This window comes from Asterias amurensis, chromosome 18 (genome assembly GCF_032118995.1).
Source record: "Asterias amurensis chromosome 18, ASM3211899v1".
In the NCBI taxonomy this organism is placed as follows: domain Eukaryota; kingdom Metazoa; phylum Echinodermata; class Asteroidea; order Forcipulatida; family Asteriidae; genus Asterias; species Asterias amurensis.
Genome location: NC_092665.1, coordinates 11,573,408 through 11,594,757, shown reverse-complemented (window position 1 = coordinate 11,594,757; position 21,350 = coordinate 11,573,408). Strand labels below are relative to the sequence as shown.

The 21,350-nt window shown below is 38.5% G+C and overlaps 1 protein-coding gene across 2 annotated transcripts in view; it reads right to left on the bottom strand.

Annotated features, from left to right (window-relative positions):
* Positions 1-21,350, bottom strand: part of LOC139950226 (uncharacterized) — a 141,291-nt gene that overhangs the window by 95,613 nt on the left and 24,328 nt on the right. The window lies entirely within an intron of this gene.

The window sequence follows — 21,350 nt, the reverse complement described above, 5'->3', positions numbered from 1 at the left end:
AATGAAACATTTATTTCTGTATTCACGATCAGAAAAGACAGAATCCTTAGGACAACATTTTAAGTAGAACATTACAAGCAAAGAGTTAACATGACCAATGACAATGGTACTGAAAAAAACCCATAACAATATAAGAAGAAGTGAGGAAGGATGCTGTTCAAATAAGCCAACGCTTGTGAGAAACAGCCTTAGACAATACAAAAAAAACAATAGGCAAAGACAACAAAACAAAACTAAACCGTACAGGAGAGAATGCAAAATATACGTACATGTAATGAGCTAACTACAGATAATGTCCAAGAAATAGTGACAAAATTAATAAATCTTTATCTCCAATTCAGTTTTTCATCTATTAAGTCATTGTGGTACCTGCCGCTAAAATATGGGATTTGAACTGGCTCTAGCTATCGGGCAATCTCGGTGGTCTAGTTGGTATGACACGGCTCTAGAATTGCAAAGGTCGTGGGTTTGAATCCCAGCCGAGTAAATACGCTCGAGATTTTTTTTCTCACAAAGCTCAGAAAAGTACTGAGTATACAGTGCTAAAACACATCAGCGTAAAACCCAAATTAATATTTTCTATCCCTGATGCAATCCATTAAAATTAGGACCAGCTAAAAGCGAAACAAAAAGAGGTCACACGTCACAAGTTCGTCACAAGTCCGTTAATCACCGCATTCTCAGTGAACACTATACCAATTGAAAAACATGAATAGCGCTGATGATTCTAAACAAATGAAACAGCGGAGTGGATCCGCAAGACGCCACGAGATAATTACGGGATGAATCAAGCTTTGTCTAGACGTGGAATGGTAGCGTGGCCAATTAGTCATGGTTGGGCGACACCTGTTGTTCTCCAGTGTTTTTATGGCTCATTGACTCAAATTGTGAAAAGATATTTTTCTTTTCCCCACCGCCCCACATATTATGCATATCTATGTAATAGGGGGAGGGTGAGGGGAGGGGGAGGGGAGGGGAGGGGAGGGGAGGGGAGGGGAGGGGAGGGGAGGGGAGGGGAGGGGAAGGGGAAGGGGGGTGGCCCCTCTCGAACCTTCCACAGCAATACCACTACAAACATTCAATGGGTAAAATGCAAATCTACTTTTCATGAAATGAAGTCGTCTGGGTACGTGTGGGCTAATACAGGGAAATTGAATTAAGGGGGCAACTGTATAGATTCAATTGGAATAGAGAAAATTAAGCAAATTACATCACTACGGCGCAACCGTTCCGCACGAATGATTCCACACATGTGTGCGTTGTCAATATTTTTATTTAGGATTTGTCTTCTTCTTATTGGTTTATTATAAGACAAAATTACGGATACGGATTGCACTTTACTTCGGCCAAATTTATTTATTTATTGACCAAACCAACAGTGGATGAGCCGCCAATTACAGGAAAGGATTGTATATATAAGAAATAAATAGTGGGCATAAACGCTCCAGATTTGGAGCGATATCTCAATAACGCTACCACATTTTGGAATGTAATTTTCACAGACTAGTTTCGCTAATCTACATTTCTACAGGATTAAAACAATCAAATTCTTCTGTTAACTTTCAAGGCTCAAACATGTCAATCTCCTGCTTATTTATCTGAACTTGTTCATCATTATTCCCCTACTCGGACCATCTCAACAGTCATTGCTTTCTGCTACTAGAGCTTCTTCCATTTTGTATGGCCACAGATCTTTTTCTTACGCCGCACCGTTTCTTTGGAACAGTCTTCCTGTGCATATTCGCCAAGCTAATTCTTTACAATGTTTTAAGTCCCTGTTGAAAACTCATTTGTTTAAAGCTTCTTTTTGTAATTTGCCTATTTGTATCTTGTAGATTTCTGTAATTGTTTATTTTATTGATTCTTTTATGCGCTTAGAGACATTTGCATTAGGTGCTTTACAAATGTCTTATTATTATTATTATTATTATTATTAAATGGCTAAACAAAACAAATTGACATGCCAATGAAAATCCGATTCTATTCTTCATTAACAGTTAAAAGGAAACTATACTCAATTAATAAAAAATAATATTGCCTAAAAACGGTAGGTCTTCATATGACGCTTAAAAATGTCAATACATGAACAGCCTCTGAGACACCCATCCTCTAATACTAGGCATGCAACTGTAACTTCACCAAGAAAGAGGCAATTAAAACATTGCAATGATTTTGTATAGTATTTTTCAATTTTGAATGGTAAAACTGAGATTTAAACAAGAAGAGGAAATCAGCTGATCCGAGGAAAAGTTGCATGCCTGTAACACCTGACAGGTGAGATAGAGAGCATAAATGAAATAAAACTGATATCTTTAAACAGCTACCTGAGCGGAATGTTTTCAACGGAAATGGTATTTTAACTTGTTTATAATGCACTTGTTCATCATTTTAATGTAATATTGATATGTGTACACTTCTGAATTTTTCGTAATTATCAATTAAAAAATCAGGCCCCAACCGAAAGGTTTAGGAAAACTAAAAACACTTCTGCCGTTGAGAGCGCGCGTCAAAGGACAATGCCGCTTACGTCATCTCTGGGAGCTTGCTTTGTTATGCCTCAACGCTGCAACAAAGCGGCTTTACAAATTGGAGCTCCCAGAGAAGACGTTTTGAGAGTGATTACGTAACAGGGCTTTTCGCAAATCTATCAGAAAAGCCCTGGATAAGGGCATTCAAAATTATTGGTTTTTTTTACACAATTTATCTTTTTATAGTCATATGACTCGATTTCCCTATTCTTTTAAAAAAATTTAAGTGAATTTCAGCAAAGTTTACGACTTGACATATTCGTTCAAGCAGGTCTTTAAAGGCAGTGGACACTATTGGTAATTACTGAAAATAATTATCAGCATAAAACCTTACTTGGTGACAAGTAATGGGGAGAGGTTGATGGTATGCACCATTGTGAGAAACGGCTCCCTCTGAACTGCCATAGTTTTTGAGAAAGAAGTAATTTTCCACGATTTTGATTTTGAGACCTCAGATTTAGAACTTGAGGTCTCGAAATCAACCATCTAAACGCACACAACTTCGTGTGACAAGGGTGTTTTTTTCTTTCATTATTATCTCGCAAGTTTGATGACCGATTGAGCTCAAATTTTCACAGGTTTGTTATTTTATGCATATGTTGAGATACACCAAGCGTGAAGGCTAGTCTTTGCCAACTACCAATAGTGTCCACTGCCACAAAAGGCTATTATTGATAACAACCAACAAAGATAATAACTCACATACCCAGAGTATTAATCAATATTAATTTCATCATTTGATAACTCCGGCGTACATTTGTTAAAGGCTGTGGACAATGTTGGTAATTACTCAAATAATTGTTAACATAAAAACTTACTTGGTTGGAAATGAGCAATGGAGAGCTGTTGATAGTATAAAACATTGTGAGAAACAGCTCCCTCTGAAGTACTTTTTGACAAAGAGGTATATCTCACTCAAATATTAAGACCAGTCGATTTCACAAAGAGTTAGGACTCGTCTTATCTCGAGTTAGGACGAAGGGTTAATCTTAAGGTTCTGCCTGCTACAGTGCAGGGTTAGGGACTCGTCCTAAGTCCTAAGATTAGTCCTAAGTTAGAAAAAGTTTTGTGAAATCGACGGCTGGAGCCTTTTATATGCATCTGAAAGCACATAAGTTTATTTATTATTCTCTAGCAACTTCGATGACTTAATGTGTATGAATATGGAAGTTAACTAGTCCTAAGCTCTAACATTAATTCTAAGTTAGGAACAGTTTGGTGAAATTGACAGCAATGCCTTTAATGGTGTTTGTGCCACAGAGCTGTAAATTTTACATAAAAACCCCCTCTCATTACGAAACAAAAACCACAGCTCATAAGCTACACCGGATAAGGCATCTCAAAGCGCTCATTATATTTTACGACTAGTACATGTTTGCTCAGCTTTGTCTGAATTATGAGACCCATTTTGATCCCACCCTACAGGGATTCATAAAAGGCGATGCGGTGAAAGCTGCATCCAATCATCGCAGAAACACCTTAGACAAAGTTCCTAGAAAATGCCACAGTAATTGTTGAATTTGAGCTGCTGGGGATGGAAAAAAAATATGAACCCTTTACAAAGGGAAAAAGTCTTGCAGTACAAAATCCCCAGTAGCAAAACACAACAAGTTTAGCACTAATTCAGGTTTTATAAAAGGTGATGCGGTGAAAGCTGCATCAAATCATGGCAGAAACACCTACACAAACTTCCTAAAAAATGCCACGGTTGAACTTGAAACTGCTGAGGCTGAAAAAAAAACTATTCCCAGGAAAAAGTCTCAGTAAAAAAATCCCTAATGGTAAAACCCAAAAAATTTAGCATTAACTCCGGTTTTTATACAAAGGTGTTGCAGTGCAAGCTGTAGTCAATCATGGCAGAAACACTTAAGACAAAGTTCCTGTAAAAAGCCAGGGAAAAAAAATCTGGTTGAACTGTTCACACTTGAATTACTGAGGCTGGAACAAACAAAGGCTACATATCAAACACCATTCGAAGTATATTGTTTACAATATTTCCTCTAAAGGAATATTTTCATGAAATACTGTCAGAGGAAACAAAAATAGCAATTGAAGACCCCCCACAAATCACTCTTGCCCAGGTCAATTGCTGCACTCGTAATAGGCACCAATTGTATAAACTTACGTTAAACATCCTTGACATAATGTTATTTTAGTATGGCAGGTAGATGATGGGATTGTGCCTTTGATATACAACCATGGAACCTGGCATCATTTGCCAGTGACTAGCAAGGCAGCTGTTAAGCAGATAACAATGCTAAGCAAATTTATACGCCAAGCAAAAAATGGGTGGGGCACCAGTCACATCGATGTAAACGTTATGGACTTTCGGCTGGTATCCAGTTTTTGCCAAGAAGTATCTTTCTGTGTATCAGTCAAAGGCACAATTCCCTCGAATATTTGCTATATTTGCCCAACTGTTATTTATAAGGTTTGATGAAACACCATGTAATGACTACATGTATCTCTAATGAGTTGGGGTGGTTCTGAAAAGAACCGTTGGTTTCAACTCGACGTTTCGATCAGTATGCTCTGATCGTCTTTCTCCAGAAGACGATCAGAGCATACTGATCGAAACGTCGAGTTGAAACCAACGGTTCTTTTCAGAACCACCCCAACTCATTTAGAGACAGTCATTACATGGTGTTACCGCAAACCTTTCCATATCGTATTTCCACCATGCAAAGTTTCAAATCCTACTCAACTGTTATTTGTCAAGAGCGCAGTTTCTAGTAGAAAAAGCACATATCATGTGACACAATCTAAGCCAATGAAAAGGGCAGAATATTTCTGGAGGGGTATTAGACCGGATCCGAATTAGCGGCTACAGCCACGGCTACGGCCGGATCGCCGCGTCATCATGCATTGAAGTATAGGACGCCCTTAGCAACACCCCTGGCAACGGTCGTAGCCGCAGCCGTAGCCACCAATTCGGACAAGGCCTTACAAAAGGAAAAATTGCTCTCTGGTTTATGAATCCATTTTTATTTGTTTTTTTTGGCCATCAATTCCGCAAAAAAAAACACTCCACTACGCACCTTTAAAGTCAACAGAAAACAAGTTAATTTTTATCACAGGTACCATACTGGCATACTGACCAAATAGTCCTCCGGATATAATGTAATTATAATACCCTAACCTGATCAGTTTATAATCCTTCCAGCGGTGTGTATCAACATTTACTCTCTCGCTATCTCTCTGCTATAATAATAATAATAATATTGAAGTCTTATATAGCGCACGTATCTACCAAACAAGGTACTCAAGGCACTGAGTATATATACAAACTTTCAGAAAGATGGGTTATTGCAGTGATGAATAATAATAACAATAACAACCGTATTTCTATAGCGCCTAACACCTCCAAAAGAAAGTCTCTAAGCGCTCAGAGGAAAACAAAAGAATAATTAAGTATATGAAGATTTGACTAGATATGTTTTGAGAAGAGTCCTGAAACTTAAGATCGCAGTGGCTTGTTTGATGTGTAGAGGGAGATTGTTCTATAAGTGAGGAGCAGCAAACTGATAACTACGTTGACCATATGCTTTGATGGTAACTTTAGGAATAACGAGGGTGTCTTTGTTAGAATTCTTAGACCCAATTATTATTTAGCACCTTGTAAGGGTTTACAAGGTGCTACTCTCTATTTCTACCTCCCATGCTCAAACTCACTATAACTCTAGCTACTATAACTCACTCCCGATAAAAGCTATTCCGCAGATAGAGATAATAATATTCAGAGACTGTGAGATGGCAGATATTTGTCTTTTGGACAGATTCTTGACAGTGCCAACCAAACCTCAAATATTTGATTCTGATGAAAGAGAAAAACAGTGTACCAGGCAGCTGAAAGAACAGGGCCCAATTTCATGGCTCTGCTTACCGCCAAATTCTGCGCTTACGATTGCGATTCCCCGCTTACGTGCAAGCATTTCTGCGCTAGCCTTGTAAGCGTAGAATGCCCAGTAACTTGGAATACGCACGCACACAGAAGCCAAAACTCGCCGCTAACCCTTGAAATACGCTTGCCGTAAGCACAGAATTCCCTGCTTCCGTAAGCACTGATTCTGTGCTTACGGTAAGCAGAGCCATGAAATTGGGCCCAGTTGTGCAACAAAAGTGTTTTTTCTTTTATTATTCTCTCGCAACTTCAATGACCAATCAAGTCAAAATGTTCACAGATTTGTAATTTCATGCATATAGGGACACAACAAGTGAGAATACTGGTCTTTGACAATTACCAAAGGTGTCCAGTGTCTTTATAACACAGTCACGTGTTTAAAAACGAAACATAGTTACCACCAACAACTGTTTCCATGAAGATATACCCATATATCTTCATTACATATTCGACGCAGGTGACGCTATTAATTGCTTCCTCAATTATTAATTTTTTTTTTTTTTTTCAAAGTGAAATCCTTTCCATTTTATTGATGCCTTTAGGTGTTCTCCTTCGGTGTTCATCAAACCGTGAACCCCCAAAAAACCTTCAATTTAGAAGTCAAAGTCGCAACGAGCCCAACATATGCGGACAGCAGCGTGTCATCGTGGCCAACGACCGTGATAGTGCTTGCCAATAAGAATCATTGTGCCCTTTACAAATTGTAAGGACGACTGCCAGGTGTTAAAATATTTATCCGGAGATAAAAAAATAACAACAACATTTGCGTTTCTCCTTGAAAAACAAATTATCCAGTTTGAATTATTCAGACTGAAGGAATAAACGAGGAGGCAAACAAATTATTTTGTTTCATTTTGAGGCCTTTGTTTTTAAAGGCAGTGGACACTATTGGTAATTACTCAAAATAATTATTATCATAAAACCTTTCTTGATTACGAGTATTGGGGAGAGGTTGATAGTATAAAACATTGTGAGAAACAGCTCCCTCGGAGGTAACATAGTTTTTGAGAAAGAAGTAATTTTACACAAATTTGATTTCGAGACCTCAGAATTAGAATTATAGGTCTCGAGAATTTGGGCTGAAAGCACACAACTTCGAGTGACCATGGTGCGACAAGGAAGTTTTTTTTTTCTTTCATTAATATCTCGCAACTTCGACGACCAATTGAGCTCAAATTTTCACAGGTTTGTTATTTTATGCATATGTTACACCAACTGTGAAGACTATTGTTTGACAATAACTAATAGTGTCCAGTGTCTTTAACATCAGGGAATAAGGGTTTGTGCAGTGACTACCCTACATTCTGACACCCCATGGTTCTGAAAACCTATTAGATAACCACAACAATACTTGTGGTTTTTAGCTTGATGTTTGGAAAAAAAAGTTGCATTCCTTTAAGGCAGTGGATGCTATTGGTAATTACGTAAATAATTATTAGCATAAAAACTAACTTGGTAACAAGTAAAGGGGAGAGGTTGGTAGTACAAAACATTGTGAGAAACGGTTCCCTCTGAAGTGGAGTAGTTTTCGAGAAAAAGGTAGTTTTTCACTAATTTGATTTTGAGACCTCACAGATTTAGAGTCTCGAAATCAAGCATCTGAAAACACACAACTTCGTGTGACAAGGGTGTTTTTTTTTTTTCATTATTATCTCGCAACTTCGTTGAGCCCAAATTTTCACAGGTTTGTTATTTTATGCATATGTTGAGATACACCAAGTGAGAAGACTGATCTTTGACAATTACCAATAGTGTCCAGTGTCTTTAAGGTGATTCCCTGCTAAATATTCCGACGACCCTATACTATTATTGTATTATAACCACAACAATATATATTCATGGTTTATAACTTGATACTTGTTACTAATGTGTTGATCCCTGTTAAAGACAGTGGACACTATTGGTAATTGTCAAAAACTAGTCTTTTCACTAGGTGTACATGTATCTCAACATGTGCATAAAATAAAAAAACTGTGAACATTTTAGCTGAATTGAATTGGTCGTTGAAATTGCGAGATAACTATGAAAGAAAAAACACCCTTGTCACACAAAGTTGTGTGCGTTCAGATGCTTGATTACTTCTTTCTCGAAAACTACACCACTTCAGCGGGAGCCGTTTCTCACACTGTTTTATACTATTAACAGCTCATTTGTTTGCTTTGAAAAACAACACCAACCCAGTCACCATCTTTTTGACTGGCACTGTACTCTATGAATATAAATATATCGTCTTGCAATCCAATTTAGAAATCCTGACTGTAATTGCACTTAACATCAATCCGACCTAAACACCAATCAATAATTTTTTAATTCTGCTTATGCTTCAGCCTTGCCCCTGGAATTCCCAAATAGATTATTCACAATCTTCGGCTCCGACCCAAGACTAAGTTGAGACACTAATTAAAAAAATCACAAAAGAGATATTTATCCAAGTAAAAAAAAAACAACGAAGAGATGCAAGTACTGTGGAGAAAAAAAATAAGTTGTTTGATAGAACAAAACTGTAAATTCAGCAAAAAAAAAATTTAAGGAAAATTTCACAACCACAAACCATTTCATTCCAATTTTAAATGTGCAAATTGCCAATCTAAACAGAATTTAATCACAGCCTTTCTCCTTAATAACTCTCTTAAATGACCACCACTCCAAACCACTTCCAATACACTGGACACTACGTATAAATGCTTTACATGGTGGCACACAAACCTGACCTAATGGACCAGAAAATTCAGCTAGCTCCAATGCTGATAATTATTACACTTCTACTTCACTGTAGTGTATACAGCCCAAGGTGAAATCAATAGTTTGTAACATGCCACTGGGAAAAGGTCAGGAGTTTGGCCACAAGGTGAGGTTTTGTATTTGTAGAGGGGATGATGACAGGTACCTCCCATACATGAAAAGGATACATTTGAATATATTTGGTTTGAGGTAATACCATGTGTGTATCTACTTGCCAGGTAGAGTTTGTTCTTACTTAGAGAACTGTCTTTCTTCATTCTACTACCGCGGAGTAGATTAATCGGATGTTCTTCTCTCGGGAGACTTCTCAGTTCTGAAAAGAACTGTCCTGCTTTTTAACTACTACCTGGGCGGAAGGTATAGAAGTTTTACTGGGACTACTACTTTAGCTTATAAGATTGTAATTAAAGGGAATGCACACGTTTGGTAATTACTCAAAACAAATATTAACTTAAAAGCTGACTTTGTAATGAGCATTGGGGAGCTGTTGGTAGTATGAAACATTGTGTGAAACGACTCCCTCTGAAGTAACGTAGTTTTTGAGAAAGAGGTAATTTCTCACTAAAATAATAAAAGACTTCTAGCTAGAAGTCTTTTATTCCTATCTGAAAGCACACAAATTCGTCCAACAAGGGTGTTTTTTCTTTCATCATTTTCTCGCAACTCCGATGACCGATTGAGCTCAGTTTTCACAGGCTTGTTATTTTATGCTTATGATGGGATACATCAAGTGAGGAGACTGGTTATTACCAAACGTGTACCTTCCCTTTAACTGCACTATCACGGGTCAGTTCTTGAATTGGTGTCATATTGAAACCTCACCATGCAATGCCTCAAATCCTATGTGATAGATTTGTAAGTGCATGAATGATTAACGAGCAAACATTGACAAAGATTTGGAGTGGATGTTCACAGCTTGTTACCAACAAGGGCATCTACAGCTCCTCCTACAAATGATTCAATTTACAAATACAATCTTAAAAACACTGGACGCTATTGGTAGTTACTCAAAATAATCATTAGCATACAAACTTACTAGGTAACGAGCATTGGAGAGCTGTTGACAGCATAAAATATTGTGAGAAATAGCTCCCTCTGAAGTAACAAAGTTTTTGCGAAAGTGGTAATTTCTCACTTAAATATTAAAAGACTTCAGGCCTGAAGACTCTCGTTCAGCATCTGAAGCACACAAATTTGTACAACAAGGGTGTCTTTTCTTTCATTATTCTCTTGCAACTTCGATTACCAATTGAGCCCAAATTTTCACAGATGTGTTATTTTATGCATATGGGATACTCATACCTCCAAGTGAGAATACTGGTCTTTGAAAATTACCAAAGCTGTCCAGTGCCTTTAAGGCGTGTCTTGTATTGTAGGGGTCAATAAAAGCTATACCTCCACCGATGAAAAGATATTTGTAGTTCATGAATTTATAACAAGCAAACATTGACAAAGATTTGGAGTGGATAGTGTGACCTCCAGCCACAGCTTCTCTAACAAATTATTCAATTTTACAAATAGATAAATCTCAAGCTATTGGATCGATAAGATGGAGAAAACAAAAGTGGACAAATGAATAAATGCATTTGCTCAAAGTCTTTAAAGACATTAGACACTATTGGTAGTTGTCAAAGACTAGCCTTCACAGTTGGTGTATCTCAACATGTCCATAAAATAACAAACCTGTGAAAATTTGAGCTCAATCGGTCGTCGAAGTTGAGAAATAATACTAATGAAAAAGAAAAAACACCCTCGTCACACGAAGTTGTGTGCTTTCAGATGCTTGATTTCGGGACCTCAAAATTCTAAATTTGGGGTCTCGAAATCAAATTCGTGGAAAATTACTTCTTTCTCGAAAACTATGTCACTTCAGAGGGAGCCGTTTCTCACAATGTTTTTTACTATCAATCTCTTCCCATTGCTCATTACCAAGTGAGGTTTTATTCAAAAATTTATTTTGAGTAATTACCAATAGTGTCAACTGCCTTTAAGAAGAGCAAGGCTTCACCAGAGCCCAAATTAGAGCACTGTTAGTTTACTACTGCAGATTCTCCGTCAAAAGAATCAAACAAAAACACACATTTGGCTGTTGATGGGGGGGGGGGTAGGGTCTATTTAAGGCATATTATTAACAAAACAGAGAAATTACAAACTTGCAAAATGTCCGTGGAAATATGCAAAACTAATAGAGCAACTCCCACAGGGTTCCGAATCATGATGGTTTTTTTGTGCGGCTCAGTAATATCTGATTGTAACCTTTCAAGTTGTGGGGGAGAAACTGAGTGGGAACTAGGGCCTGACAAATGACTTCTTATTTACACCTGGGAAATAAACGCACGGCAGAAGTCGGTTGTGTCAATTAGCGTCAGGGACAATTGAACCAACGACTACAGAAACATTCGTAAACAGATGTAATTGCCACAGCGTAGGGGGGCTTTCATGTAAAGTATCTAATGTCTTTATTTATCATAGAATAAAAATAATTGATACAACCAATAATATTATGAGAAGCCAGTCTGTAAATTAAAGGTGGGTTCATGCTTTGGTGATGACCCAAACACAAACTGTGTGGTTAATATCTGAAAGTTTGCTTGTTCTAAATATAAGTGTTATTATTTATTTGACCAAAACAAACAAAACACAATTAGGCCGATCCATTAGGCTCCACCCACGACGCACGTGTGAGCAAGAACAGCCTCTCCAATGCCTTTCTGCATAACTCTGCCGCAAGCGCCAAGCATAAGCGCATGCATGCCAGACTTAATTTGTCGAACCTTCGTTGCGTTGTGGTCAATACGCTATGGGGCGGAGCTTAATGGATCGGTCTATTACAAAGGAACAAATGCAAATGATGAATAAAGAAGTAACCCAGACAAAAGCAATATAGTATCTACGCAGTTCGTGAAATCATAGCAGCGGGGCGGTGCTTGCGTAAAGAGCCTTGGACAAGGCTAGCTAAACGAATGTGTTCGACGTTATTGACAAACAATACTGAGACAGTTTTTGGCTGTTTTCTCAACAAATAATACATGTATTTAGCTGATACTTTCACAGGTACCTTAAACTGTATCTTTATATTGACCATTGGGATTACACCAAGTGAGATATACTGGTCTTTGACAACTACCAAAGGTGTCCAGCGCATTTAAACCAAACAGTGAGCAGATGCATAGCGTTCACAAAGTAAGCCAATTACACAGGCACACTGACAGAATCAAATAAGAGCAATAATAACTTGAGTTTGCCCATACATGCCATAGGTCAAGAGGATTCACCTCCTTCCACTCAAGATGATCTTTATTGCTTTAAGATTGACAAGCAGTGACAGCAAGAGAGGAAGGAAGAGGAGCTAGGGAGTCGAAGGATGCATTTGCCAGCCAAACTTTATATTAATTCCCTCCCACAAAATCCACACTAACAATATTAGCCCGGTTCATACTTCCTGCGATTTGTAAATGCGATACAAATTTTGACGTCACAAATTCGCAACAGTTCAAACGCTGCGAAAACAGCCACGTGGAGTCAAAATTAAATGTTAAAAGTACCGTTACCCTGTAAAGCCCCCCCCCCCTCCCACCGCCCTCATCCACCCTAAAAAAAAAAGAGAGAAAGAGAGAGGTATCACTTTTCAACAAAGTGTCTGTTCTAAAGTCAGTCCAATACGAAGGCATTGGGCACCTTTGGTAAACGTCAAAGACCCAGTACCCCTAACTTGGTGTATCCCAACATATACATAAATTAACAAACCTCTGAAAATTTGGAATCAAGAGAATAAGGAAAGGAAAAAAGTCTTTGAGTGAGAAAAAACCTCTTCTCAAAAACTATATTACTTCAGAGGGAGCTGTTCCTCACAATGTTTTATACAACACAGCTCTCCATTGCTCATCTTTACCAAGTAAGTTTGCATGCTAACAATTATTTTGAGTAATTACCATTTGTGTCCAGTGCCTTTAAGTGTACAATGTACTGTATACCTGGTAGATGGCGTTGGCAATGTCTTATTTTGAATGGTACTCCACTCGTCATCAGTATGATAATGCAGTCTGCACTCAGCTCTCAAACAGGCACCGCATCCACTTGTGCAAGTGCTAAATATATCATTTGATACGAGAAAACTTTTCAATTTCAAGATAATACACGGGGCACTCTAGTTATTGGGTTTCATTTGGTTTACCCGTAGTGGTCACATGTGACCAGATGCGTTAAGTTATATTAAAAGATGTCCACAAACTTTGTGCAGTGTTTTTCAGCTCTTCTTTGGCACTGATCAGCTACACTTTTTGGTTATTAGCGATTGTGGAATCGGATGAGAGGAGAGGGGGGCGTCAGGGCTATACTACCACCAAGGATCCACCACTTTAAAGACAAATTCTCCTTAGTTAATTTGACAGAAAACGATACAACCGAATCACTCCAAAACCAATTACAAACGACCTTAATGGTGTAGCTAAATAATTAAAAAACAACGCAGGAGGAAGTGATCGTTACCGATCAATAGTAGTCAATAGGCGGACGCTCCGCACGGAGACTGACGGTGAAGAAAAAGAAACAAAATCCACTTGGGGCTCGTCCGACACTCATCAATAACTTTGAGTAGACAACGGCTCCGCTTTCATATTTGGTCAATTTGTGGTTGTTTTATTATTGACAATATTAAAGGCATGGACACTATTGGACTTTCTGAAAATAATTGTTTGCATGAAAACTTCCTTGGTAACAAGCCATGGAGAGCTGTTGACAGTATAGAACATTGTGAGAAACAGCTCCCTCTGAAGGAGTTTTGAGAGAGGGGTAATTTCTCACTCGAATAATAAAAGACTTCAGCTGAAGCCGCTGAAGCCTTTTATTATGCATCTGAAAGCATGCAAAGTAGTGCAACAAGGGTGTTTTTTCGTTTATTATTCTCTTGCAACTTTGATGAACAATTGAGTCAATATTTTCACAGGTTTGTTATTTGATACACATGTTGAGATACACCAAGTGAGAATACTGGTCTTTGACAATTACCAAACGTGTCCGATGCCTTTAAAGGGCCCGTTGGGTATGGGAATGCAAAAATACAATGTAATGGGAGGGAGGTGCACTGAATTAGGGGAAGAGGAGAGGGTCCAACCACTCCAGAAAGAGGAGGCGACAAGAAAAAGTTGTCGCACAGGTTGGAGATGGATTCATTTTTCGTTACAATCACTCTGCACTCTTCATTTCATCAGATGTAATAATATCAAAGTCTTAAATAGCACACGTATCCACCAACAAGGTATTCAATGCGATGAGTATATACATTAAATTTATCTAGAAAGAGAGGTTTATGAAAGGTAGCACCTTAAAATGGTTTACAAGGTGCCACAGTGCATTCAGCTGCAACAGCCAGGAACACCAGGGCGAACGCCTTCTCTTTTCGATAAGTACCTCGGGTTCTTTTACACGATGCATACCACACCGATGCGAGCGCATGTCTTTGATAATGCAACAGTACAGTTATTGCATGGCACATACTATTACGGCGCCCGTGTGTCTATAAAGAACATTCCATCTTTCAACTCTTCGCAAATAGTCGCACCATTGCACTCATAAAAACTAATTATTTGTATACCAATTTCAAAACCACACTCCCAGCGCGGATGCTGTATCTCCATTTTACAATGCTCTCTCCTCAGCCTTTAAAGGCAGTGGACACTATTGGTATTTGTCAAAGACCAGTCTTCTCACCTGGTGTATCTCAACATATGCACAAAATAACAAACCTGTGAAAATTTGAGCTCAATTGGTCTTCAAAGTTGTGAGATAATAATGAAAGAAAAACACCCTTGTCATACAAAGTTGTGTGATTTTGAGACCTCAAATTCTAATTCTGAGGTCTCAAAATCAAACTCGTGGAAAATATGTACATCTTCCTCGAAAACTACGTTACTCCAGTAGGAGCTGTTTCTCACAATGTTTTTTCTATCAACCTCTCCCCATTACTCGTTAGCAAGTAAGTTTTTATGCTAACAATTATTTTGAGTACCTACCAATAAGGTCCACTGCCTTTAATAACATCAAGGTATCCTGTGATATCGATTACGCATGTACACTCGTCGTCTTAACCGCGCACACAAACGCACTCTCAAGGTGACGGCATGTTCAAAATCGCTACTTCCGCTGTCACTCCAGCGTGAAGACAAAACCTGGTGTAGGACGACCGGATTACACAGGATTAATCTAATTTTGAGGGGGTATTGATTGCGAGATGATAACAACCCAATTTCCTGCTGGGCGGGGAGGACTGCAGCAGCTGATGAGGTTCAGGGAAGATCTGGTACGGAATCGTTAATGAGTCTATGAAATCATCAAGGAAATTGGCCTTTAATTTCATGAAGCCTTTTCTGCACAAAATTTTGTTATGAGAGATAACATCTTGCTTAGCAGAAACAGGTTACCATAACTTCATATATAGCCTTTATGCTCAAAAGTTGCTCAGAGAGGAACAATCTCGCTAAGCAGAAACAGAATAACATAATTTCATATAGCCATTATGCACAAAATATTGCTAAGAGAGGATCTTGCTAATAGCAGAAACAGGTTACCATATTTTCGTATAGCCTTTACGCACAAAATCTTGCTAAGAAAGAAAAATCGTGCTTTAGCAGAAATCGATTACAAATCAGAATTCCATACAGTTTAATTTATTTCAACTGGTGCTCCACTCATTCTTTGCTTAGCAATTCTGAGGACCCCATATCAAGATGGTTGTCAACAATTCCCCCCAGTTTAAAAAAAAATGAGGAGAATTTGGGTCTCAGCGTCTTAAAAGTGAGTGTAAACAGTACATGTAGGTCAAAGAAATATGCGATAAATTTAAAGTTAATCGCTAAGCTACATGTACATGTAGCTGATACTGCAAAAAGCAAACATACCAGGGCTCCATTTAAACTCCAAAATATGGTTTCCGAAATGTATTTTGCGGCACAAAGAATGTAACTTTGCTAAACTTGATCACGCCTTAGTTCTAACACATTGCAGTATCGGAGACTATTTTTCACATTCAAACATTGCCTACGCAAACTCTTTAGGTATTTAAAATAGATCTGCAAGAATGTCAACTTCAATGTGTTTACTCTGTCTTTAACTTCTAGGATTTCCATTTCTGCTTTTCTAATTTGTGAGTATTTCCTAAGTGATTATACCACCAAGGCCTTCAAAACGTCTCAGCATTACATGGTAGCCTTGACTCTGTTCTTCTTGAATGCTGATGTTCTGTCCACATGGTATGAAACAGCTCAGAAACTTATCAAAATACTCTCCAAGTACCATTCACTGCTGGTAAATTGCGTAAAAAAAACATTGACTGAGTGATGGTTACTTCGCATGGCGTGGTTCATAAGAGAAATAATAATAGGAGTACAACCATGTATGGAACTCTTTCGAGGGGAAAGGTTGGTTCTGAGAAGAACCCAGGCCTGATACTTCATGGAGGCAACAAAAGGCGATGGCCTCCATTCCCCTGGGCCCGATTTCATAGAGCTGCTAAGCACAAAAATTTGCTTAGCATGAAATTTCTTCCTTGATAAAAACAGGATTACCAACCACATTTCCATTTGTTGCATATTGCTTGTGACTGGTATTCAGCTGTTGTTTTTATCAAAGAAAGGATTTCATGCTAAGCAAATTTGTGTGCTTAGCAGCTCTATGAAATTTGGCCCTGGTCATTGCCTTCGTGCTCTTGAAATGCTCCAGTAGAAATTTCCAACTTCCTCATAGGGTGCCCTTTACCAAGGAGAAAACGCCTTGGTGCCCTTACCCTTTTCAAAAACGAAGCACACAGGCCTGAACCGGTATGGTTTTGACTACTACTAAAGTATGAACCGGTATGGTTTTGACTACTACTCGAGTAATATCATACTTTGGTCCTGCTCGCAATCAGGTACTCAAGATACCCGTTACTCGGGTATTACACAGAAACGGGTACTACTTGTATTCAAGTACTACTCAAACTCGAATACTACTCATATGCAATTTCTACTCAAATTCAAGTTTTAATTATACTCAAGGACCACCCGTGCTTGAGTACTACTGAGACTTGAGTACTATTCGTATGAAGCACTACTCATAATTGAGTACTACTCGTATCAAGTACTATTCGTATCAAGTACTATTTGTATCAAGTACTACTCGTACCAAGTACTACTTGTATCAAGCACTACTTGTATCAAGTACTACTTGTATCAAGTACTATTCGTATCAAGTACTACTCGTACCAAGTACTACTTGTATCAAGTACTACTTGTATCAAGTACTACTTGTATCAAGTACTATTCGTATCAAGTACTATTCGTACCAAGTACTACTCGTACCAAGTACTACTCGTACCAAGTACTACTTGTATCAAGTACTACTTGTATCAAGTACTACTTGTATCAAGTACTATTCGTATCAAGTACTATTTGTATCAAGTACTACTCGTACCAAGTACTACTTGTATCAAGTACTACTCGTACCAAGTACTACTTGTATCAAGTACTACTTGTATCAAGTACTATTCGTATCAAGTACTATTTGTATCAAGTACTACTCGTACCAAGTACTACTTGTATCAAGTACTACTCGTATCAAGTACTATTCGTATCAAGTACTATTTGTATCAAGTACTACTCGTACCAAGTACTACTTGTATCAAGTACTACTTGTATCAAGTACTATTCGTATCAAGTACTATTCGTATCAAGTACTACTTGTATCAAGTACTACTTGTATCAAGTACTATTCGTATCAAGTACTACTTGTATCAAGTACTACTTGTATCAAGTACTATTCGTATCAAGTACTAATTGTATCAAGTACTATTTGTATCAAGTACCACTCATACCAAGTACTACTTGTATCAAGTACTACTTGTATCAAGTACTACTTGTATCAAGTACTATTCGTATCAAGTACTATTCGTATCAAGTACTACTTGTATCAATCAAGTACTACTTGTATCAAGTACTACTTGTATCAAGTACTATTCGTATCAAGTACTATTCGTATCAAGTACTACTTGTATCAAGTACTACTCGTACCAAGTACTACTTGTATCAAGTACTACTTGTATCAAGTACTATTCGTATCAAGTACTATTTGTATCAAGTACTACTTGTATCAATCAAGTACTACTTGTATCAAGTACTACTCATGCGCGAGTGTTACTCAAAACCGAGTACTACTTGTACTTGAATACTACATGTACCTGTAACTGAGTACTACTTGAGTACTATTTTCACTGAAAAGTACTCGACTAAAACTCTAGAGAGGGGAAGTTATTCTAAATACATGCCGCACTAGAACCCTTCTTTTACATTATTTCTTACAAAATTGTGTCACTCGACCCACTTACTGCAAGTTTGGTCCCGGGTGCCTGTGTGATCTTCTGATATGAAACAAACCCGAGTCTACTACATGTAGTTTTGTTTTTCTTTCCCGTACTTGTGACTCAATATGATTTCATAGAAACATAAGCTGAGGAAGACAAGGAAAAGGAAATGAAGTAATTTGATAGAAAGTATTAAAGGCTGACTGAAGAGATAAAACTATTCAATGACAGTCTTGATAGAACTTGTGCCAGAGACCTAAAAAAGAACAGGTTTTTCATATCAATATTATTGTTATTATTATTTTATTATTATGAAAGATTGCCTAACACCACAAGGCCAGACGGCCACTTCAAGGTGAGGGCTACACTGAGGGTGTGTTCATTTAGCTTCCCTGGGTCGACCCCGGTCTGCCCCGGTACGTTCGAATAGCTCTGACGGGGCTCACCTGGGTCAGCCCCCAGTGCCCTGCTTGTGGAGTGGGTCACTTTGGGGTGACCTGAGGTGCATGCCGCTCTTGTCAGGGGCTCACCCGAGTGAGCACCACGGGTGAGACCCAGGGAAGCTTAACGAACGCACACTTAGTTGATTTGGGTCTGCCTGCCACTAGGGACACCTTGTCACCTATGTACATGTACTCCGAGCTGAAACAGGGTTAGCCCCTTCACAGTCCGTAAGGATGTACATTGTAGGCATGGGTATCATCCACTAAGAGCCTGGCTGGTAGAGCAAAACCTTACAACTTGTTTACAAAGCAATTATGGTTAAGTGCCTTGCTCAAGGGCGCAAGTGTCATGACTGGGACTCTAAACCACTCTGCTGCTGCCAACACCAGAGCTTTGGTCTGGTGAACTAGACCGCTCGGCCATGATATGCCACAAAATTAATATGGCACTCTGCATTCTACCTGGACTGTTGCCCTGAAACTGATCAATTATCAGGGCCAATTTTAAAGAGCTGCTTTAGCACTGAGTAGTTACATGTACATGTAAGCATGTAATACTTTACAGAAGGTAACTTCCATTGGCCAAACAAATCATTTCGCCATTGGCCAATTGTGATATGTACCATTCTTGTTTATTGCCTACTTGGATATCACACCTTCGGGGCTGAAAACACACAGAAGCCATGCCCTCATATTGCACTGAGCTTGGCCTTAGTGCCCCTCAAATGTTTCCAATAGGGTTTTAGATTTCCCAAAGGAAGTGTCCTATGAACATGAAAATGGCCGTGCCCTTTGTAACATGAAAATGGCCTTGCCCTCTCAAAGATGAAACTCAAGGCCTGCACCTTCCACTCTTAAAAACAAAAATACGTTCTCAGGTAAGAATGGACCCCTGATTCTGGACAGCAGGGGCCTGATCAATATCTTGGTCAGGCTGATCAGTTTGACAAAGTTTTGGGTCAGTTTGACACATATTCCCAAGTTATACCCACCAAGAAATGTCAAGGTCCCCTGCGACCTGAATTCCTGGTCAACTCTGACCAGGGACTTTATAAAGATAGAAGTTGTAAAACAAACATGTTTATTCAGGGAATGAAAGTCATTGTTGATAGGAAAAGTCTGAAACTGGGATCCAGATCTTAGGAGGAATGTTAAAATGATAGCATTTCCACCTTTTAACAACCCCTGGAGTTACAAATTCCACTGAGCTTATGGAAACAGTTTAATCAGCACCAAAGCGGGTAAATAACAAAGTTTGACTTATGAAGAAAATGAAGAAAAATACAACAACAAAATCTGTTTACCAGACAGCAAAAAAACACATCTGAATTCAGATAAAAATCTGAAAAATCCGATCCCTGTTTATTCCATACTCCCCAGACTAAAGTTCCATTAGAGTTTCTTCAAAGATTCTCTGGCAGGATGACTTCCGAGAAGAAATAAAAATATCCAAGTACTGGGTGACGATTTTTACAAAGCACCAAGACTCATCTCGAGATGAATTGTCAATATCTCCAAGGTGTCGACCCCTGTTTATTCCATACTCCCAAGACTTTAGTTTCATTACAGTTTCTGCCATTCTACTCTTGATGCATATATGAAATACAGCGAAGATATCATAGTACTGGCTTTCGATTTATTCCAAAGCACTAAGACTCATCTTGAGATGAATTGTCATTATCTCCAAGGTGCCAATCTCTGTTTATTCCATACTACCCAGACTTAAGTTCCATTACAGTTTCTTCAAGTGTACTCTGGATGACTTGCGAAATACAGCGAAGATATCTTCGATTTTAACAAAGCATTAAGATTCATCTAAAGATGAGTCGGCACATCTCCAAAGTGCCTTGTATTGTGACATCACACTAAGCTTAGCAATTACGATAAAAACACGCCTCAAGAGCAACCTTTAACGCTTTGTGAAATCGATTCCCATGAGATGTTTACAAAAAAGATCCACAGAGCCTGGACTTCCTGCAGAGTGCAGCCAGGAATTGGTTACAAAAGATCACTGGAGAGGCCTTTTGAAAATCTTCAACTTTATGGAAACGCCATCAGTAAAAATTTCTATTTGGTTTTTTAATTGAAGAAAGAGTGCACATCTCAAAACTTGCTCAGCTATTATTTGCACCTTTTCTTCATTTTATGTGGAAATTATTTAGATAATATGGAATGTAAATTTGCTCAATATTTAGTATCTTGCTTACCAGGATTTGTCCTATACAAAGCAAAAAGTGACCTTTAGGACACAAGGTGAAACAGCCCCCCGCCTCCCCCACCTTCAAACCAACCATTACCCCTTACTTGGGCATCCCACTAAGGGAGCGTCTCAAAAGTCGGGCACGTTCCTAGCGCAAAAGAACGTTCCTGCAGGCATATGCCCGCAGGATCGCAACATCATGACA